The following is a 22,768-nucleotide window of genomic DNA, read 5'->3' as shown; positions in this document are numbered from 1 at the left end:
GCTTCGTGGAGGGATTATCTCTGTCAGCCCCAGTAAGATTTCTTGCATTATTCTATGAAACTTGCCTCATTACCAATGTGTCACACTGCCCTCCTCACACTACCCTCCCTCTCCCTGAAGAAATCATCCTGGGGTACCAGGCATTGGCACCATTTTTAAAGCTCAGCTGTGCACAAGGTCAAGTGCTGCAACCATGAATATAATGCTTGGGGAACCAAGCAGAAACATCCCTCAGGATACATAGGTGGCACACTTGGTACCTCATTGCAAATGTAACTGTACATTCATAAATGTAATGCCATTTAAGAACCAAGCTACAGAGGTTCTGTCTTTAGCATCTTAGAATCCTACCTAAGGGACTGGATCATAGGATCCCTACAGTGTGGAATTGGGCCATTTGGCTCATCAAGTCCACACCAACCCTCCGAGCAGCATCCCACCCAGACCCAGACCCCTACCCTATAATATGGCATTTCCCATGATTAACCGATGTAAGCGTGCACATTCCTAGACAATTTAACATGGTTACTTCACATAACCTGCATATCTTTGAACTGTGGGAGAAAACCACAGCATCCAGAGGAAATCCATGCAGGCATAGAGGAAATGTGCAAACTCTACGTAGACCTTCGCCCGAGGGTGGAATCGAACCCTCATCGCTGTGAGGACCAGTTAGCCTAGCATTTTCTTATTGTTCAATGTGGGAACATCACATGCTGGAAAGCCTTCAAACAGTTTTAAATTTTTCATTTTTATTCTGCACAGCGAAAAGGAAATCAAACAAAACTGGCACTTGCTTCTGGGAAATTATAGGAACTGCTGGCCTTTCGAGCAGCAACAGATATGCAGTCAATGAGAGATCACTACATCCAGCTCACATCCATCGGAATTGAATGTTAGGCATGTCTTGTGTGGCTTGTTGTTCCTGAGGTGCACCACTCTATTCTGGAGGAAGTGATGGCTCCCCCTGCTGAGTGCCCTCACCTTCCTCCAAGGAAGATTGCTGCTGCTCTTCTGGCTCATCTGAATCCATTATGTCTGCTGTTTACCTGCTACAGAACAAAGCATTATGCTGCATGCACTGTCTGACTGTCCAACCCAGTTTAGCTTATAGTTGCACATTCCAACAAAGAGTGCCATGCAATGTGTCTGTAGGGACTTTTGTCATAGGGACTTTATTCCGATCAATGCAGCATAAATCATGTTGCACAAATACAGTCTGTTCGCTAAACCAAGACTGTAGATATAAAATGTACTATTTATTTTAACTCATGCAGTGCTTGAGATCTGATTTATTTAAAGCAAGCTATTCTAAAACTCAATCTGATGCTGTGAAATCTGACTGCAGTGTAACACAGTTGCGTTCACTTGGTATTACAGGAAACTTGAAACGGTTCAGAAAAGATTTACAAGTATGTTGCCAGTGTTGGAGGGTTTGAGCTATAGGGAGAGGCTGAATGATTGGGGCTGTTTTCCCTGGAGCGTCGGAGGCTGAGGGATGATCTTATAGAGGTCTACAAAATCATGAGGGGCATGGATAGGATAAATAGACAAGATCTTTTTCCTGGGGTGGGGGAGTCCAGAACTAGAGGGCACAGGTTTAGGGTGAAAGTGGAAAAATTTAAAAGGACTGAAGGGGTAAGTTTTTCATGCAGAGGATGGTGCATGTATGGAATGAACTGCCAGAGGAAGTGGTGGAGCGAGTACAATTACAACATTTAAAAGGCATCTGGATGGTTAAATGAATAGGAAGAGTTTAGAGGGATATGGGCCATGTGCTGGCAAATGGGACTAGGTTAGGTTAGATTATCTGGTGGACATGGATGAGTTGGACAGTAGGATGTGTTTCTGTGTTGAACATCACAATGACTATGACAGTAAGATATTGTAATGCTGTATGATGACTGATATTTTGTCCCCCAACCCTCCCCATATCACCCACAAAAGACATCATTGCATACATATACAGATTCATACAGTTCAAGGTTAGTTCAGTCCTCTTTTGTAGACTATGAGATCTTGGATTATTTTTGTGAATTGTGGCCCACAGGTGAGAATTTAAAGTCACTTATCATTATCTCTGCTGCACAGAGATGGCTAACGTCAAGCACAATGACCAAGGGCATAGTCAAGATTACTTACAGTCAATACTTCTTTCCTACGCAGTTGGACATTACATGCATTTCATATGCAGGGTCTTATGATTTTAGTTAACTTCCACTTGTACTGTGTAAGTGCCTGATTAATGCAGTTGGCTCTTGGAGGGCTTCATATTACCCACAAGTAGAGTCCATGTGCTCAGGCAGATAAAAAAAAACACTTACTTTGGTCACTGTCTGTGTGGGCATGGCCTTTTTCGCATAATTATGGAAGGTAATGCAGGCGAGTCGCAGGCTCAGCATGGTTGTCAGGGCCCCTCACTAACCCCCATATTCTTTTCTTTGCACTCCCTGCTAAGCCCATCAGGATGAGCTTCCACACATTCCCACACACCTCTTTGAATTAAGACTTCATCTTGCCACGTGTACCCCCGGGCTTCATCCCCATGGCATCATCGCTCATCAAAGCCAAGGTGGTTTTTACCGCTGATTTCACTGAATTGGCTGAAAACTGGCCTGATCCTCTGAAGGAAGCCGAGGTGGATCATCCATTTGGCACATTTGGTTGAAGATTGCTAAGAATGCTTCAGCTTTATCTTTTGTGCTGTTGTGTTGGGCACTTCAGCCTTATGTTTTGTGTTGATGTGTTGAGCTCTTCCATTATTGAGGCTGCGGATATTTGTGGAGCCTCCACCTCCAGTGAATTATCTAATTGTCCGCTACCATTCATGACTGGATGTGGTAGGACTGCAGAGCTTACATCTGATCCATTAGTTATGGAATCGCTTAGCCCTTTCTGCTTGTGCTGTTTTGTAGCCTCTCCAAGTTGAAACCCCATTTTTAGGTAAGCCTGGTGCTGCTCCTGGCATGCCCTCCTATATTCTTCATTCTGCGAGGAGGGAGGGAGATAGTCCAAAGGCGAAATACTTGGAATGAATGTACTGGTCAAACTGGGGATGTCCATCCTGAAGTGTACAAGATGAGTTGAACCAGTATGCCTCATTCGCCAGTTTTACTGTTTTATCCTTCTGGGAATGGAGAGGATGTTCTTATGAGCTTCGGTTCCTGAAATTAGGACTCTGAGGGAAGCTCAAGTTTGGACTTGCTGTGAGACAGATTGGTGATTGCCTGGACTTAGCCTGCTGTTTATCTATTTCAAATGCACCATCCAATTACAGAAGGCTGACAGTCTCCCTATACTTAGATTAGAGTGGTGCTGGAAAAGCACAGCAGGTCAGGCAGCATCTGAGGAGCAGGAAAATCAACGTTTCGGGCAAAACCCTTCATCAGGAATAGAGGCAGGAGGCCTCAGGGGCGGAGAAATAAATGGGGGGGGGGGGAGCTGGGGAGAAGGTAGCAAGGAGTACAATAGGTAGATGGAGGTGGGAAGAAGGTGATAGGTCAGAGAGGAGGGTGGAGTGGATAGGTGGGAAGGAAGATTGACAGGTGGGACAGGTCATGAGGATGGAGCTGAGCTGGAAGTTTGGAACTGGGATGAAGTGGGGGAAGGGGAAATGAGGAAACTGTTGAAGTCCACGTTAATGCCCTGGGGTTGAAGTGTTCCGAGGCGGAAGATGAGGTGTTCTTCCTCCAGGCGTCGGGTGGTGAGGGAGTGGTGGTGAAGGAGGCCCAGGATCTGCCTGTCCTCGGCAGAGTGGGAGGGGGAGTTGAAATGTTGGACCATGGGGTGGTGTGGTTGATTTGTGCGGGTGTCCCGGAGGTGTTCCCTGAAGCGCTCTGCGAGGAGACGTCCAGTCTCCTCAATGTAGAGGAGACCGCATTGGGAGCAATGGATACAATAAATGACATTGGTGGATGTGCAGGTGAAACTTTGGTGAATGTGGAAGGCTCCTTTGGGGCCTTAGATGGAGGTGAGTAGGGGGTGTGGGCACAGGTTTTGCAATTTCTGCAGTGGCATGGGAAGGTACCAGGACGGGAGGGTGGGTTGTTGGGGAGCATGGACCTGACCAGGTAGGCCCGGAGGGAACAGTCTTTGCGGAAAGCAGAAAGGGATGGGGAGGGAAATATATCCCTGGTGGTGGGATCCGTTTGGAGGTAGCGGAAATGTCGGCGGATGATGCGGTTTATGCGAAGGTTGGTAGGGTGGAAGGTGAACACCAGGGGCGTTCTGTCCTTGTTACGGTTGGAGGGGTGGGGTTTGAGGGTGAAGATTTGGGATGTGGACGAGATGCGTTGGAGGGCATCTTTAACCAAGTGGGAAGGGAAATTGCCATCTTTAAAGAAGGAGGCCATCAGGTGTGTTCTGTGGTGGAACTGGTCCTCCTGGGAGCAGATATGGTGGAGGCGGAGGAATTGGGAATACGGGATGGCATTTTTGCAGGAGGTAGGGTGGGAAGAGGTGTAATCCAGGTAGCTGTGGGAGTCGGTGGGTTTGTAAAAAAATTCAGTGTCAAATCGGTCCTCATTAATGGAGATGGAGAGGTCCAGGAAGGGGAGGGAGGTGTCAGAGATGGTCCAGGTAAATTTAAGGCCAGGGTGGAATGTGTTGGTGAAGTTGATGAACTACTCAGTCTCCTCGTTGGAGCACCAGGTGGTGCCAATGCAGTCATCAATGTAATGGAGGAAGAGGTGGGGAGTGGTGCCGGTGTAACTATGGAAGATGGACTGTTCTACGTAGCCAACAAAGAGACAGGCATAGCTGGGGCCTATACGGGTGCTCATGGCTACCCCATTCTCATGCAGTGAGTTACTGTGGTCTGAAAATCTATCACTAGAATAAATGGTGGAAGCAAATTCCACAGTACTTCTCACAGAGACATTAGTTAAATACTTGAAAAGGAAATATTTGCAATGTCCCAGTGAAAAAGCCAGGGAGTGGAACAAATTGAATAGTTATTTCCAGGAACAATGAGGTACAATGGTTTCCTTCTGTACTATCTGACTCTATAATTCCTTTTCATCCCAGTCTAACTGTACTTGAATATTATCTTACATTAAAAATTTATCATGGCATTCACAGCCATTAAAAGCTTCAAAGTACTGTGCAGCCAATATCACGGTTGTAGCGCAAGGTGTACATAAAAAGCAATGTATTGTATAAGGCAATCAGTACCTGAAAGGGTTAACTGACATTGCCAGGTAAGCTCCATCCGTTAAGGTGTAAAGGATTGTTCCAAGGGAGAGCTAACCAGTATATCATGCTTCTTCCTCAGTATCTTCTAATTGAGATATTGCATCCCTTGGCATAGTTGGGGCTTAAACCTGAGTATGGAGATTACCACTGCACCACAAGAGCTCCAACCAATGTGTCTTAACTGGCTATGCATCTTGTCCTGAGCTTATTACTAATATTGTGTGTGAGTGTTTAATTAGCTGGAATGTGAACTGCCTCTTGGGGTAAGCATGATGTTTGTTAAGAGAATATCATGTATCTTAGAACTAACAAGCTTATGCAGGGCATTGCTGAGGCCATGCTTGGAATATTTTGTGCAATTTTGGAAGGATGAAGAGAGAAGTGTCATAGAAACCTATAAGATTCTGCCAAGGCCAGATAGGTTAGATGTAGGAAGCATGTTCCTGATTGTGGAGGATTCCAGAACCAGGGATCACAGTTTAGGGATAAGGGCAAAGCTTTTAGGAGAAACTTTTTCACCCTGAGAAAGGTGAGCCTGCAAAATTCACTACCACAGAAAGTGGTTGAGGCTAAAACATTGTGTTGTCAAAGAGGGGAAAGTATGGCTCTTGTGGCTAAGAAGATATGTGGGTGAGGGCGGTATTAGGGTATTGAACTTGATGATCAGCCATGGTCATATTGAATGGCAGAGTAGGCTTGAGGGGTCGAATGGCCGACTTCAGCTCCTATCTTCTATATTTCTATTATGTAATATTTAGTAAACGTATTTCCTGTCCATTAAGATGACCTATTATGAACATCCTTCTTCACATAGATTAGACTAATGCCACCACAAAAGACTTGTAGAGGTAGACCACCTTATCCCATATTATAAGAGGGTGACAGCATTGAGGCCTAAGTTAAACATCTTGTCTGGTAGTGCAGCTGCAATTTCACAGATTTCTTAATTAGAATGGAAAGGAAGAAATGTCAAATTGGACTCGAAGTGTTCACCCTGTTTCTCAGTCTTTTGATGCTGCCAGACCCGGTGAGTTTCTCCAGCACTTCCTGTCCATATTTCAGATCTCACGGATTCACAGTTCTTTGGATTTTTGTGCTCCAGTCCGGAATGGGACTCGACTTATGAATATTCAATATTCCAGCAAAAAACAATAGCTTTGAGGATCGGCGATTATAACATTGTACATAAAACTGGGTCAGCTAATAAAATAGTTGTTGCAGAGATATGGTGTTTATTTGAAACTATCAAAAATTACACTAGGGCTTGGTGTTTATGAAGGAAAGGGTGGAGGAGGCCCCGTGAAGTGTAGGAAATGATCGATAACACATATCAACGCTTGCATTATCAAACTGAAATCTAAAACCAATCTCGTCTCTTTCATCTTTATAATTCTTTTGTTTTCTTTCATCTATTTTAGAAGAAAATTTGTCTGCTTACATGAATTGTGCTCAAAGGATTTAGGTTGCTGTTAAGCTCACTGATGGAGTGTCAGCTGACTTGGCAAATGAGGGAAGATAAGAGTCAACACACTATTAACAATATTTTGCATTTAGATTAGATTCCCTACAGTGTGGAAACAGGCCCTTCAACCTAACGAGTCTACACCGAGCCTCCGAAGAGTAACGCACACAAACTCATTTCCCGACATTTACCCCTGACTAATGCACCTAACACTATGAGCAATTTAGCATGGCCAATTTACCTAGCCTGCACATCTTTGGACTGTGGGGGGAAACCCAAGCAGACAGAGGGAGAATGTGCAAACTCCACACAGACAGTTGCCTGAGTTTGGAATTGAACCCAGGTCCCTGACACTGTAAGGTAGCAATGCTAACCATTGAGCCACCATGTCACCCATAAATGCCTGTGAACCATTGAGACTCTGGGTCCCTGAAGGCTTGAGATGTTTATCCATGGAACCCCTATGGAAGCAGGCAATACATCAAGCCTACACTGACCATTCCATCCCTGTAACCCTGCATTTCCCATGGCTAATCCACCTAACCTACACATCTCTGTGACTATGGAAGAAAACCCACAGAGACACAGGAAAAACATGCAAACTCCACACAGACAGTTGCCCGAGGCTGGAATTGAACCTGAATCCGTGAGGTAGCAGTGCTAACCACTGAGTCATCATGACGCACACAGTTATAGAGCACTTTTAATGTAGTAACATGTTCCATGGAGTGTTATCAAAACAAAATTTGACTCTGAGGTACAGAAGGAAATGCTAGAGACTTCAAGCTTGGTCAAAACTGTAGGTGGTAAGGAATATCCGAAAGGAGCAGAGAAAGGCTGTGAGGTTTAGGGAAGGATCTGTAATGCTCAGGACAGTGATGGAGTGATTAAAACACGGGGTGTGAAAAAGGCCAGAACGAGAGAGAGGCAGATACCTTGGATCATTGGAGAGTAAGAGAAGATTACAGCGAGAGGAAGGGATGAGGCCATGAATTTGTAAACACAAGTGAGAATTTTTGTAGGTCAGCGAGCATAAAGGCAACAAATGAGTGGGACTCAATTTGAGTTAGGATTCGGACAGCAGACAATTGGATGAGCTCAAATTTCCAGAGGGATTCAGATTAAAGATATAGCAGGAGAGCATTAGAGTAATCAAGTGTGGAGCTATGTCCATCGATCATTGAATATTGCAGGACTGGTTGAGAGAGCAGTAAATAAAGCATACAGTATCCTCTGCTTTATCAATAAGAGTGTAGAGTAGAACAGAAAGGAGGTGACACTGAACTTATACCAGACTCGTCTTAGACCTCAGCTGGAGTATTGTGTACAGTCATGGGTGCCACGTTATCGGAAGGATACAAATGCGTTGGACAGAGTGCAGAAGTGAATGGTTGAGGTATGAAAAACTTTAGTTATGAGGACAGATGGAAGAAGTTAGGAGTATTCTCCTTGGAGAGAGGAAGTCTGAGAAGAGATCTAATTGAAGGTTTCAAAATTGTGAGCGAAGTGGATATAGCACTCAAGGTGAAGCTTGTACAAGATATAAGAATGAAAGGGCATAGATTTAAAATCATGTGCAAGCAAAGCAGGAGTCAGATGAGAAAAAAACATTTTCACACAGTAAGTAGTTAGAGTATGGAATACAGTGCCTGGAAATGTGGAGGCAGGTTCAACTGAGGCATTTGAGAAGGTATAGGAGTGATTTTAGAAATAACAGTGTGCAGGGATATGGGGAAAAGACTGGAAATTGGCATTAGGTGATAGAGCTAGACCAGATAATAGAGTAGGTGCAGGCATGATGGGTTGAATGTCCTCATTTTGTACTGTAATAATTCTGTGATTCTGTGAATTCTGAGTTAAGAAAAGCATCGGCGGGCGTTTCAGCAGCAGTTAAACTGAGGCAAGGGCAGAGATGGGTGATGTTACAGAGTTGGAAGTAGATGATCTTCAGTGAATAGGGTCTGCCAACCTCCAAGATTAACTTTCACCCCTTGATATCAAAGACTCCAAGGACACTGTCGGGAGCAATCTCCAAGCATTTCATGGAATTCTCTATGAATGTTGTTACCTGTAGGTGATCAAAGTACTGGGGAGGACTAAAGGAGATTAATACAGTGTGCGCCTAGAGGCAGCAACTGAAGAATGAAGTCTGCTCAGTTCCCAGTCATGCAGCTGCATGCTGTAAGTGTGAGATTGGCAAAGAGATGGTGCTGTGCTGCAGCGTGTTCACTCCCTTGACTCCTGACAACTATGACAAGCTTTCTGGCTGTGTATCTGTGCTAAACAGCAAGTCAGGACAGAAGTACTGTTCACCTTTTAGGTCTGACTGAGGGGACAATGGGCAAACATAGAGCAAGGCAGAGATGCTGTAAGCATCCAAGTGGGTATAAAGTGAGTGTGCCCCAAGACAGTGGGTGAGCATCCCTGAGGTGCAACGTGGTCCAGTCCGGGAAATGAGAACCTGCCCTCCCCCTCTGTAAGTGTCCTGGCAGCAGTATTGCAATGAGAGATGCTCATGCATCCCTCGCCTCTGACCTATTTTTATAGTCGCTGTATGTATATATGTCTAGTTAAATTCACTTCCTGGTCAATGGTAATCCCATGGATGTTGATCATGGAGTGTTCAGAGATGGGAATGCTATTGAATGTCCAGGGTGAGACAGTAATTTAAGTGGTTCTGATCTGTTGTCACTGTAGGAAACATTGCAGCCAAGTTAAACAGGAGGAGCAACAGACACTTAACAGTTAACTTGCTAACCAATGTTAGTTGGGAAAGCAGAAACATCTGTTGCTCTTTGAATAGTGACATGATAATTTTCACTTCCCCCTGAGAGCACAGGCAGGGTCTCTGTATAATGCCTCATCTGTAAGGCGGTTGAGGAGCACCACTGCCCTCGAACCCCACCCTTCTAATCGTAACAAGGACAGAACTTCCCTGCTCCTCACCTTCCACTCCCCCCCACCCTCCGGATACACAGCATCATCCTCCTCCACTTCCCCCACCTAAAACAGACCTCATGACTAGGAATATATTTCCCTCCCCACCCCTATCTGCATTTCAGAGAGACCTTTCCCTCTGCGACTCCCTTGTCAGATTCATGCCCCCTCCCTGCCGCCCAACAGCCCCCACCCTACTCCCAGCACCTTCCCTTGCCAACACAAAAATTGCAAAACTTACACCCACACCTCCATTCTCACCTCCGTCCAAGGCCCCAAAGGATCCTTCCACATCTGACAGTGATTTGCCTGTGCTTCCACAAACGTCATCTATTGTATTCGTTACACCCGATGTGGTCTGCTCTACATCGGAGAGACAGGACGCCAACTAGTGGATTGTTTCAGAGAACATCTATTGGACACCCCACCAACTAACCCCACTGGCCCATGGTCGAACATTTTAACTCCTCTTCCCACTCCACAAAGGACATGCAGGTCCTGGGTGTTATCCATCATCAATCCCTAACCACCCGACACCTGGAGACAGAACACCCCATCTTCCACCTTGGGGCCCTCCAACCACATGGGATCAATGTGGATTTCACCAGTTTCCTCAATTCCCCTCCTCCCACCTTATCCCAATCTCAAGCCTCCAACTCAGCACCACTCTCTTGACCTGTCCATCTTTCTTCCCATCGATCCGCTCCACCCTCCTCTCTGACCTATTTCCTTCTCCCCCACCTTTATCTACCTATAGCATTCTCAGCTACCTTCCACCCAGCTCCACCCACTTCCCATATATCTTTCAGCCCCCCCGACCCACCAACCTCATTCTTGATGAAGGGCTTATACCCAAAGCATCAATTCTCCTGTTCGTCGGATGCTGCCTGGATTTTCCTGTTCCTCGGATTCTGCCTTACCTGCTGTGCTTTTCCAGCACCACACTGTCAAGGCCACAACATTATTTGATTTCAAAAAGGATTTGGATGTAGCATGTAGGGATAAAGAGAATCAAAGAATATGGGGAAAATGTAGGAATTGGCAATTGAATCGAATAATCAGCCAATCAAACAACTAATGTTCTACTGACATCAAATTGATTTCACAAGAGCGTGCCTTATGTAATGGAACAGACTTATTCCTCCCAATTGCAGAAGTGAGACTTGCAGGATTTTTTTCATCAAACAGCAAGATGTCAGAGATTGCTGTGCATTTGTGTTGGCTGTATGCCAGGATATGAGAAACTTCGGTGGAAAATGCGTAATCGGAACAAGTGAAAAAGAAAACCTGTCTGTTAACCCAAGTTTCAGCACTTAGAAATGGAACTGAATGGATTTCTATTCATTCTATTCCCCTGCTCTCATCTTGTAGACCTGTAGATTTATTTCCCTCAAGTGTCCATCCAATTTTACTTTGAAATCATTGGTTTTCTTCCCTTCCACTAACGTCATCGACAGTGAGTTCCAAATCATTGGCTCATGTTCTGTTCAAAACATTCTTCCCCACATTCCTTGCCCAAAACCTAAGATCTGTGTCTCTTAGTCCTTGTACCATCAGTCAAAGGAACAGCATTTCTTCATCTATCTAGTCTAAATCTTATATAATCTTATACACCTCTGTCAAATATAATCTTATATACCTCTATCAATTATAATCTTATATTCCTCTGTCAAATATAATCTCATAGAATGATATCAAATCTCCCTTCAATCTGTTTTCCTTCAGAAAGAACAAACCCAGTTACTTCCACCTAATCTTTTCACTAAAATCCCCCATTGTTGGAAACATTCTGGTTAACCTCAACTGCACGTCAAGGACTCACACATCTTTCCTACAATATGGTGACCCGAAACTGCTCACACTGCTCTCATTAAAATTTCATCAGTCTTGGTCGTAGTGTTAACAATGGAATTCCAGAAAAAAAAATGATAGGAGTTATACGAATGTGTCTTCAGTGGGCTTGGATGTCAAATCTATTGGGTTATAACTGGGGGTGTAAAGTTATTATGGTGAGGCAGAAAAGACAAGGTCTTTTCCCTGGGGTGGAGGAGTCTAGAACTAGAGGGCATAGTTTAGGGTGAGAGGGGAAAGATATAAAAGGGACCTGAGGGTCAACCTTTTCACACAAGGGTGGTGCGTGTATTGAATGAGCTGCCAGAGAAAGTGTGGAGGCTGGTATAATTGCAGCATTTAAAAGGCATTTGGAGGTTATATGAATAGGAAGAATTTAGAGGTATATGGACCAAATGCTGGCAAATGAGACTAGATTAATTTAGGATATCTGGTTGGCATGGACAAGTTGGACCAAAGGGTCTGTTTCTGTGCTGTACATCTCTATGACTGTATGACTTTATGATATCTAGTTAATGCTGCATTGGCTAACAAAAAAATGCAGAATTACTTGAATGGTTGAATGTGCTACTTAGCTTCATTTAACACAGGGACCAACAAGATAACAAAATGCTTAGAGATATAGAAGGCAATTCAGCTCATCTTAATTTACTAATGCAGAAGCACACTACAGTTCACCTGCTCTGTTAAATATCTATATGATTCTACAATGGGTTTGGGAGCTTTGCTTCCGCCAAACCTGGATCCCCCTTTGTTGTGAAGATGAATTTCTGATATTAGTTTTGCACGTGCGTTTTGTGATTTTATTGTGTTTGTTGCTCTAAATTATTTTCAAGTGCTATTGTGGATTTTGCTTTTTGAGCTAATCGCAACTTGCCTGTGTCCAAACAATTATCTCTCCAAAGCTATCCTATTCATGCTGTAATCTTCAAATCTCTCTTGTCTTTTGTCTGTTATATGACACTAGGGTTGAGTCTTGTCAAACTGAGAATATAGGACATAGAACAGTACAGCACAGGAATGGGCCTTCTGGCCCATGATGTTGTGCCGAACATGACGCCAAATTAACTAATCCGTTCTGCCTGTCCTTGGTCTATATCCCTCCATTCCTTGCATATTCATGCCTAAAAGCCTCTTAAACACCCCTAGCATATCTGCCTCCAGCAAGAGTTCTCCAATTTCAAATAACCTCCATCCCCATCCCCCAATTCACTTCCCTCCCACTCCCCCTCACTGTCACTGCTCTCTGCCACCAACTGTATCCTTTCTTCCCATTGACCAATCAGGTTGTACCCTCTACCTGTCTTCACCTACCCCCACTTCACCACCCTGCCCCCACCTCCCCCTTTACATGCAACTCCTTCCATACCAACCCTAAGTCCTGAAGAAGGGTTACACCCGAAACGTCGACTTCTCCACCTCCTGATGCTGCCTGGCTCGCTGTGTTCTGCCAGCCTCCTGCCTGTCTACTTTGTATTCCAGCATCTGCAGTTGTTTTTATCTCTATCCACCACCACCCCTGGCAGCGCGTTACAAACTCCTACCACTCTTTGTGTAAAACAATTTGCCTTTTTCATCTCGTTTGAACTTGCCTTTTTCACCTTAAATGCATGCCCCTAGAATTATATAACTTCTGGACATTATCTCCAACATTCAGTCTGCCTTGTTTCTTGGTGACCAGAACTGACAATTGAACATGCTGTTTGGCCAGAGCACACTACAATTTGATCAGGCCTTCTTCCAACTTTATATTCGATTGATCTAACTATTTAGTTCAACATTTCATTAACATTGCTGAATGCCTTGCTCAGAAAAATGGAGCTGTCCTGGGAATGCTGGGACTCTCTCAGCTTCTTCTCTGGCTACTCCAACATCCCATAAAAATTACTTTTATTTCACAAGAACACTGTTTTTCCCTTGCATTGAATTATGCTAATTTATCCACACAAACTTTGTCCAACTCATTCTGTAATCTTTGGGCTCTTCCTATTTTATTAAAAGTGGCAAATATGACTGTTTTATCCTTATTTTATTAAATCCATTAAAAACTTCTGTCAAACTGATATAACTCCTCGTAAAAGATTAGAAATTATAGAATCCCTATAATGTGGAACCAGGCTATTCAGCCCATTGAGCATACCACCCAGACCCAATCCCTATCCTATCCCTATAGCCCTGCATTTCCCATAGCTAATCCACCTAGCCTGCCCATTCTTGGACACTATTTAGCATGGCCAATCCACCTAATCTGCACATCTTTGGACTGTGAGAGGAAACCAGAGCACCCAAAGAAAACCCACGCAGACACAGAGAGAATTTGCAAACTCCACACAGAGTTACCCGAGGATGCAATTGAATCCAGGTCACTCGTGCAGTAAGGCTGTGGCGCTAACCATTGAGCTACCATGCCACCAATTATGGTTATTTCTTTCAGAGATAAGATTTCCAGGTTGTGTGATGTTCATGGAATTTACACAATTTTGGTTTGGAAAAGGGAAACAATGGAAGTCATCTTTCAGAAACAGTTTCTGGATTGCTGTAGATTGCATGTATTGCAAACTAGTCCAAGGAGGGCAAATTTTGTCATCATAGGTTCTTAGATTATTGTGAGTCAGGGTTTATCACATTATTACTGTGTCTTGGGCACCTATATATGCACACCCTTTGTGGTGAGGACAATTCTTTTTATGTGCACATAATAGGAGCTGTCTGCCAAGGGGTGGCACTGTGGTTCAGTGGTTAGCACTGCTACCTCACAGTGCCAGGGACCTGGGGTCGATTCCTGCCTCGGGCAACTGTCTATGTGGAGTTTGCACATTCTTCACGTGTCTGTGTGGGTTTCCTCCCACAGCCCAAAGATATGCAGGTTAGGTGGATTGGTCAGGCTAATTTTCCCATGGTGTTAGGTACATTTCTTAAGGCTTAATATAGGGTAGGAGATTGGGTGTGGGTGGGTTATTCTTCGGAGGGTCGGTGTGGACTTGTTGAGCTGTAGGGAATATAATCTTTTGTAAACAAAGTGCACTAGCAAACCAGAGAGTCAATCTAGTCAGCAATGTTATTGACCAATCACTTGTTAGAGCCATTTCACCCCCGCGACTTGCCACACCTTGATCTTGGTATTAGCCAGAAAAGGAATTGATGTGGTTCGATTGACGTGACAGGGATGTATAAAGTTATGGGGGGGCATTGGTTATGTAGACATGCAGGAACCTTTCTCTTTGGTAGAAGTTTCAAAGACCAGGGGCATGGATTTAAGGTTAAGAGGCATGGGGGTGAATGTGAGGAAAAATGTTTTTGCTTAGAGCGTGCTAGAAATCTGGAACTCACTGTTTGTAAGGTTGGGTAGACGCAGGTACTCTCAGAACAATGAAGCAGTATTTAGATGTGAACCTGGAATACTGAGGCAGAGAAGACCATGGCTGAACGCTGGAAAGTGGGGTTAGAATGCTTGGGTGCTTGTTTTGACCAGAGCAGACTCCGGGGCCTTTTCCTGTGCTGTAGACCTCTATGACCATGACTCTATTAATGCATCCACAATCTAGGCAACATTGAAAATCCATCAAAGGTATGGATTTCTGAATGGTGAAAGTGTCTGAGGAGAGCTTACACAAATTGAAATCCAATCCAAAGACGCACAGGTTAGGTGAATTGATTTTGCCTGTCCTCGGATGCTGCCTGAATTGCTGTGCTCTTCCAGCACCATTGATCCATACTAAATTGCCCATAGTGTTCAGGGATGTGTAGATTAGATGCATTAGTTAGGAGTAAATGTAAAGTAATAGGGTAGGGGAATAGATCTGAATGGGTTACTCTTCGGAGGGTTGGTGTGGACCTGTTGGGCTGAAGGGCCTGTTTCCACACTGTAGGGATTCTGTGATTCTATGATTTGATGAAATTACCTTCATGGAAGGAACAGCTAAACCCAAAAAAATGGACTGGGTGCATGGTTTATAATCTTTTCTCAAAGAGAGATTGCAGTATATATTTCTTTGATCCACTGTCTATACAAACACTCACTGTCAGTGAAATAAAATTGTTTAACAGATCATACACAAAGATTCTGGAGTACAAGTGAGCAAGGCTAGATATCCATTTCAGACCTGATAGGCCTCGAGGAAGTAGAATAGAAGGATGTTTTTATGGAGCAGAGCCACTGGCATTGACAAGGTACACCGGACAGCCAACTTCTGTGCTATAGGTAATTCTATTGTTACATTCTGATGTTCCTTTATTGCAAGATTGGGCAGTTCAGGCACACCCGTGTATCGAAATCAGTCAGACAGTGTCCACCAGCTGCTTTCTGTTCTTCTGCCCATTTCAAATCCATTCTCTGCATTTATCCTGATTCTCTACGGCTTAGACTTAACTAACAGTCTTTTGCAGAGGATGTCATACTTACAATGTTGATTTATATTCAGTTTAGGACTTTCCTGATTGTCTAGCAGGGATGACACATCTTTAAAGACGTGGGTTGAGGAAGTTGGTTAGCCATGATCCGTCTCTATGAATCTGCACCATTGCTTGTTACTTGCTGTTATAGAAAATTACATAATTACATCTGATCATTTCTTCTTGCTAAAAAGAAGTCGATATCAAACAAAAGGCTCACAAGAGATCTGAATGAAAAAGAGTACAATGTATGAGCTGCCAGAGGAAGTGGTGGAAGCTAGTATAATTGCTACATTTAAGAGGCATTTGGATGGGTATACGAACAGGAAGGGTTTGGAGGGATATGGGCTGGGTGCTGGCAGGTGGGACTAGATTGGGTTGGGATATCTGGTGGGCTTGGACGGGTTGGACTGAAGGGTCTGTTTGCATGCTGTACATCTCTATGACTCTGTTAGTTCCAAATATGGAGATGAAATTCAGTTCACTTTCTTTAGATTCCTCTCTTGTTATGCAATAAAAAGATATGCATTTGTTATGGCTAGTTTCTTGATTATTAAGCTTTTTCTCACAGACCTTTTTCTTTAAATATTTCCCGATAGAGAAGTCAAGGTGAGGAACCAGAGTCCATAGTCTAGAGATTGACCAAAATGATGAGACCAGAAAATTCCCTGTGATATTAATGAGCCTGGGTTTTTAAAAGTTTAAAAGGACAAGAACAATAATGGTCCCCTCCAAGTCAGGACATAACCCAAAATGTTAAAGAGTTGTCCCAACCAGCTCTACTGTGGGAGCATGATTGAGGGTGGGTGGGGGGAGGCGGAGAGTGGGGGGGAATGGGGAGGAAGTGAATAGAGAGGGAGGCATGGGGGATGGGGGAGCAGTTCAGAGAGCTGACCACCACCACATGGCGTTTGGTGAGTGAATGAAGTCTTTCCATTGTTGCCCATGTTCGGAGAACAACCTCTTAAAAAAAGAGAGTGGAGCAGAGAATTTGAAGATTATGATGGACAAAAAGTGAATGTCCAGAGCGGCATGGAGTTATAATCACACTAATTGTGAAAAAGCGACATGGGCAGAAATATTGAGTGTACGGATTTGAAAGGAAGATTGAATGATTGTTAAGTAACAAGCTTATTTTGTGATTGGTATGAGTCTGACCACAATATTGGGATGTTGGCAGCAGTTCATCAGAACCATGAACATGTACTTAGAGAACCGGAGATAGAGATACTGCTGAGATAGAGATACTTCAATGTAAATGATATTGAAATTACAGCGTGAGCAGATCATACAATTGAGCTCTGGTGTGCAAATTTTTGCATGAAATGGGAAGACTATTAAAATATTTTCTTATCTCATAAATGCTGTGTGGAATTTATTCTGTCCAGGCAAGATGACATGATGGTGTAGATTGCTTGTTTTTAGAGGATAGACAGGGATTTTCCAAGGTATTTTTCCTGTGACAGACTTTGATGTTTTTTCCTGCAATTCTTTTGTGTTTCCCGAGTATGTGTCCCATGGTCTAGCTTGAGGAATGTTTTACAGTTTTCGGTGGTGATGTTCAGCTTCCTGAATGAACTGCTCCCCCGACTCCATCCATCGATTTTATTTGTCCCAGTACCCGTAGTGTAACATCAGAACCACAGAATGCTTGCAGTATAGATAGAGGCTATTTGGACCATTGCCTCTATGATGGCTCTCTGTAAAAACAATTCAGTTAATGCCACTTCCCCGACTTCTTTTCTATCACCCTACAATTTATATTTTTCTTTTTTGGATCAATATCCAATTTTCTTTTGTAAGCCACGGTTAAATCTGTCTACACTACACTCACGGTCTATTCCTGGTTGCAGGCACTTGTCACTCTTTTTCTGTTAATCTGCTCTCATCTCAGGATAACAGGCTCTGTTTTACCAAACTACGTAATGAGACAGTGCAGACTGTGATCCCAGAGCCATTCTCAGACCCAGGAAGGACAGTAGAAAGCAGCTAGAGTGAACCTCTGATATTTTCTGTCTGCCTGTTGTGTGTTTTATTTTCAGTAACCCAGTAGACTTCAGTCAGGTACAGTCACAGTTACTGTGACTGCACCAAAAAGGGTAGTCACCACCACATGTTGCATCAAACACCCTCACATTATGAACTGATGAACTGAGCAATGCCCTGACTGACTCTGACTTAGAGTCATAGAGTCATACAGCATGAAAACAGATCAAATTTCCCAATCTAATCTAGTCCCATTTCCCTGTGTTTGGCCCAATCCTTCTAAACCTTTCCTATCCACGTACCTGTCCAAATGTCTTTGAAACGTTGTAATTGTACCTGCATCTACCACTTCCCCTGACAGTTTATTCCACATATAAAACACCCTCTGTGTGAAAAGATTGTCCCTTGAGTTCATTTTAAATTTTCTTTTCTCACCTTGAAATTATGCCTTCTGATTTTGTGCTTCCCCCATCTTAGGGAAAAGAACTTTGCTGATTTTATTCACCTCTAGAAGGTCACCCCTCAATGTCCTACAATCCTGTAAAAAAAGCCCCAGCCTATCCAGCCTCTCCTTATAACTCAAACCCTCCAAACCTGATAACATCCTGGTCAATCTTTTCTGAACCCTCTCCAGTTTAATGGTACAACAGGGTGACTAGAACTATATACAGTTCCCCAGACTTGGCCTCACCAACATCCCATACAGCCACCATATGACATCCCAACAATGATTGTTTATCATTAAATCTTTTATCCTTGGAGGGAGTAAAGGATGCAAGGAGATTTGGATCTCTGTACTCCCCCAAGCTGTGATGCTTAAAAAGTTCTGACTATGAGGATCAGATTTTTCATTCAAATAAAAGCAATTCCAGGAAAACCAGTTATCAGTTCAGCCAAGCCTCTGCTCTGCTATAACCAAAGTTGTTCTTTGCTTTGTTCTCAGATTCTGTGGTACCTCTAGCTTGTCCCTCTCTGTGGTCAGAGCCACACTTATAGAAGGTGAGCAGACATTTTAAAGATGAATCGGGTTTTCAATTTGCCACAAGACTAGCACTGTGCCATGGTTTCCTGTTGTCAAGTGTTTCCAATTCAAGAGTGGCTGACCTGTAGTGGTCATTTGCAAGATCTGGATTCCAAGCTAAAAATATACCTGAATAACGTTTTTCATTCACAGGATGTGGGCATCACTGGCAAGGCCAGCATTCTCTAATTGCCCAGAGGGCAGTTAAGAGTCAGAGTTGAGAGTGTAGTGCTGGAAAAACACAGAATATGGCTTATGCCCGAAGCGTCGATTTTCCTGCTCCTCGGATGCTGCCTCACCTGCTGTGCTTTTCCAGCACCACACTCTCGACTCTGATCTCTAGCATCTGCAGTCCTCATTTTCTCCTAGGCAGTTAAGAGTCAACCACATTGCAGTGGGACTGAAGTTACATAGTCACCAGACTATGTAAGGATGGCCAATAGTGAACGAGATGGGTTTTTCCCCTGACAACAGTTTCGTAGTCATCATTAGACCCTTAATTCTAGATACGTTATTAAACTCAAATTCAAACCTGAACATTACCTGGGTCTCCGGATTAATATCCTATTGCTAATACCACTCGGCCATCAACTCCCTAATTCTTTCTGGTTCATTTGCCAATTACCTTATATCTATGTCCTCTGGTCCTAATCAACCTGCCTGTGAAAATTGTTCTTTCTCATTTATTCCACCAACTCATAATTCTGGTCATCTTTATTAAATCTCCTGAAAATATTCTCTGCTTGAAGGAGAGCAAGCTTATTTTTCCAAGTTTCTCCAAGTCAGAGCAGTTGCTGACTGTGGTGTGGCAGTTTCGACTCAATTCTTGGTGATTCATTTGTGAAATATTTTGTTTTGTAAATAAAAACTAACATTTGCTCTGACAAATTATCTTTCACCCTTTGAAGATGTGCTAATGTGGTTTTCAATCAATTACGCCCCTTTGAGTTGCAGTGACTTTTGTAATGTAGGAAATGTGGCTGCCAGTTTGTGTCCAGCAAGATTCCATAAGTAGCAGAGCTTTACAAGTTATTGAAGAGTAGGAAACATAATTTATGAGAAATCTAGGTGCCCTGTAGACCTACTAGACTCGAGCTGCTCTCTCATCAGGGAGTGTGGTGGTTTAACCTGAGGGTCAACGCACCTCATGTAAGGGGCAAATCATAAGGTCGTACAGCACAGAAACACACCCTTCATTCCAACTCATCCATGGTCGGTCACATTTCCCAAACTATACTCGTCCCATTTGCCTTCGTTTGACCCATACACCTCTAAATCTTGCCTATTTATGTACTCGTCCAAATATCTTTTAAATGCTGTAACTGTACCTGCATCTACTATTTCCTCTGGCAGCACAATCCACACACGAAACACCCTCTGTGTAAAAATGTTGTTCCTCAGGTCCCTTTTAAATCTCCCTCCCCTCATCTTAAAATATGCCCTCTAGTTTTAAACTTCCCTAACCCAGCAAAAAGACGTTTGCTATTCACATTAGCTATGCCCCTCATGACTTTATCAACCTCTATAAGGTCACCTCTCAACCTCCTTCGCTCTAGTGAAAAACGTCCCAGCGTTTTTTACAGCTCATATCATCCAGTCTCAGCAACACTTTGCTGCACCCTTTCCAATTTAGCAATATCCTTCCTATAGAGGGGTGAACAGAAATGTACACTGTATGGAGAATCCTTCACGCTGATCTCAGTTTGTGAGGGAATTAACATACATTGTTCATATTACTCTGCATTACAAATCAGCCATCCAGCCAACTGAGCTAACTGTCCAAACCTAGGTCTATCAAAAGCCAATGTGTGGTAAATCACCAAGGCTAAAACAGGTAGGACACAAATGTAAAGTATTGATTAGGCAATGCAATGGTGGAGTTTCGAAACCTGTTTTGTATTAGGAAGGTTGGGAAAGAATGAGTTAACCTGGGAAAATGCCGCTTATTCTGAAACATGATGTAATGCTCATGTTAGGAAAAAGTGAGGACTGCAGATGCTGGAAACCAGAGTTCAGATCAGAGTGGTGCTGGAAAAGCACAGCAGGTCAGGCAGCATCCGAGGAGCAGGAAAATCGACGGTTCGGGCAAAAGCCCTTCATCAGGAATGGAGGCAGGGAGCCTCCAGGGTGGAGAGATAAAAAAATGATGCTCATGTTTCTGATGCTTGGAGCTGTAGTGGGTGGTTGTTAATAAAGTGCTAGCATTTGGAGAAAAAAAATGCAGATTTAATAAACTTCAAAGAATCTGCATTCTGCTGGTTGAATGGGATTAAGTAAGTATCTAATGAGCATTGATTTATTTTGTTTTAAGTGTTCCTTCATCAGACACAGGTGTCGTTGGCTAATTGCCCTTGATAAGATGATGATAAGCTGCCTGAAACAGAGAACCATACAGCACAGGAATAGGCCCTTCAGCCCACCATGTCTGTGCTAACCATGATAGGATTCTAAACAAATTCCATCTGTGTACACTTGGCCTGTATTCCTCTCATCCCTGCCTGTTCATATGTCTGTTTAAATGCCTCTCACATTTTGCTAACCTATTTGCTTCTACCACTTCCCCTGGCAGCACAATCCAGGCACCGACCACCCTTGTGTAAAAATGTGCCTCACACATCTTTAAACTTTCCCTCTCTCACTTTAAACCTGACTTTAGTGGGCAGCAGGACAGCTCAGTGGTTAGCACTGCTGCTTCACAGTACCAGGCTCCCAGGTTTGATTCCTTCCTCGGATAACTGTCTGTGTGGAGTTCGCACATTCTGCGTGGGTTTCCTCCGGGTACTCTGGTTTCCTTGTCCATGCTAAGTTGCCCATAGTGTTAGGGGCATTAATCAGAGGGAAATGGGTCTGCGTGGGTTACTTTTTGGAGGGTCAGTGTGAACTGGTTCGGCCGAAGGGCCTATTTCCACACTGTAGGGAATCTAATGTAATCTATGCCTCTCAGTAATTGACATCTTTGCCCCAGGATAAAGACTCTAACTATCCATGCCTCTCATAATGTTATATACTTTTAACAATAGACAATAGGTGGAGGGGTAGGCCATTCTGCCTTTCGAGCCTGCACCGCCATTCAATATGATCATGGCTGATCATCCTTAATCAGTATCCTGTTCCTGCCTTATCTCCATAACCCTTGATTCCACTATCCTTGAGAGCTCTATCCAACTCTTTCTTAAATGAATCCAGAGACTGGGCCTCCACTGCCCTCTGGGGCAGAGCATTCCACACAGCCACCACTCTCTGGGTGAAGAAGTTTCTCCTGAGCTCTGTCCTAAATGGTCTACCCCGTATTTTTAAACTGTGTCTTCTGGTTCGGCACTCACCCATCAGCGGAAACATGTTTCCTGCTGCCAGAGTGTCCAATCTTTTAATAATCTTATATGTCTCAATCAGATCCCCTCTCAGTCTTCTAAATTCAAGGGTATACAAGTCCAGTTGCTCCAGTCTTTCAGTGTAAGGTAATCCTGCCATTCCAGGAATTGACCTCGTGAACCTACGCTGCACTCCCTCAATAGCCAGAATGTCTTTCCTCAAATTTGGAGACCAGAACTGCACACAATACTCCAGGTGTGGTCTCACCAGTGCCCTGTACAGCTGCAGAAAAACTTCTTTGCTTCTATACTCAATCCCTCTTGTTATGAAGGCCAGCATGCTATTAGCCTTCTTCACTACCTGTTGTACCTGCATGCTTACCTTCATTGACTGGTGTACAAGAACACCCAGATCTCTTTGTACTGTCCCTTTACCTAAATTGATTCCATTTAGATAGTAATCTGCCTTCCTGTTCTTGTCACCAAAGTGGATAAGCATACATTTATCCACATTAAACTGCATCTGCCATGCATCTGACCACTCACCTAACCTGTCCAGGTCACCCTGTAATCTCCTAACATCCTCCTCACATTTCACCCTGCCACCCGGCTTAG

General features: G+C 43.7%; 1 protein-coding gene across 2 annotated transcripts in view; it reads left to right on the top strand.

Moving 5' to 3' along the window:
- LOC122550917 (P2Y purinoceptor 8-like) overlaps window positions 1–22,768 on the top strand; it is a 47,371-nt gene that overhangs the window by 8,854 nt on the left and 15,749 nt on the right. Inside the window, exon 2 of one of the 2 annotated variants that reach the window (XM_043692363.2) lies at window positions 18,765–18,820. The exons of the other annotated variant lie outside the window; for it this stretch is intronic. The gene's annotated coding sequence lies outside the window, so the exon portion shown is untranslated. The remainder of the gene's footprint in view (window positions 1–18,764; window positions 18,821–22,768) is intronic. 2 annotated transcript variants of the gene reach the window in all.

This window comes from Chiloscyllium plagiosum, unplaced genomic scaffold (assembly GCF_037043375.1).
Source record: "Chiloscyllium plagiosum isolate Xiang-an unplaced genomic scaffold, Cpla_swu_hap1 HiC_scaffold_6, whole genome shotgun sequence".
NCBI lineage: Eukaryota > Metazoa > Chordata > Chondrichthyes > Orectolobiformes > Hemiscylliidae > Chiloscyllium > Chiloscyllium plagiosum.
The sequence above is the reverse complement of the archived record's forward strand: the minus strand, read 5'-3'. Positions and strand labels throughout refer to the sequence as shown.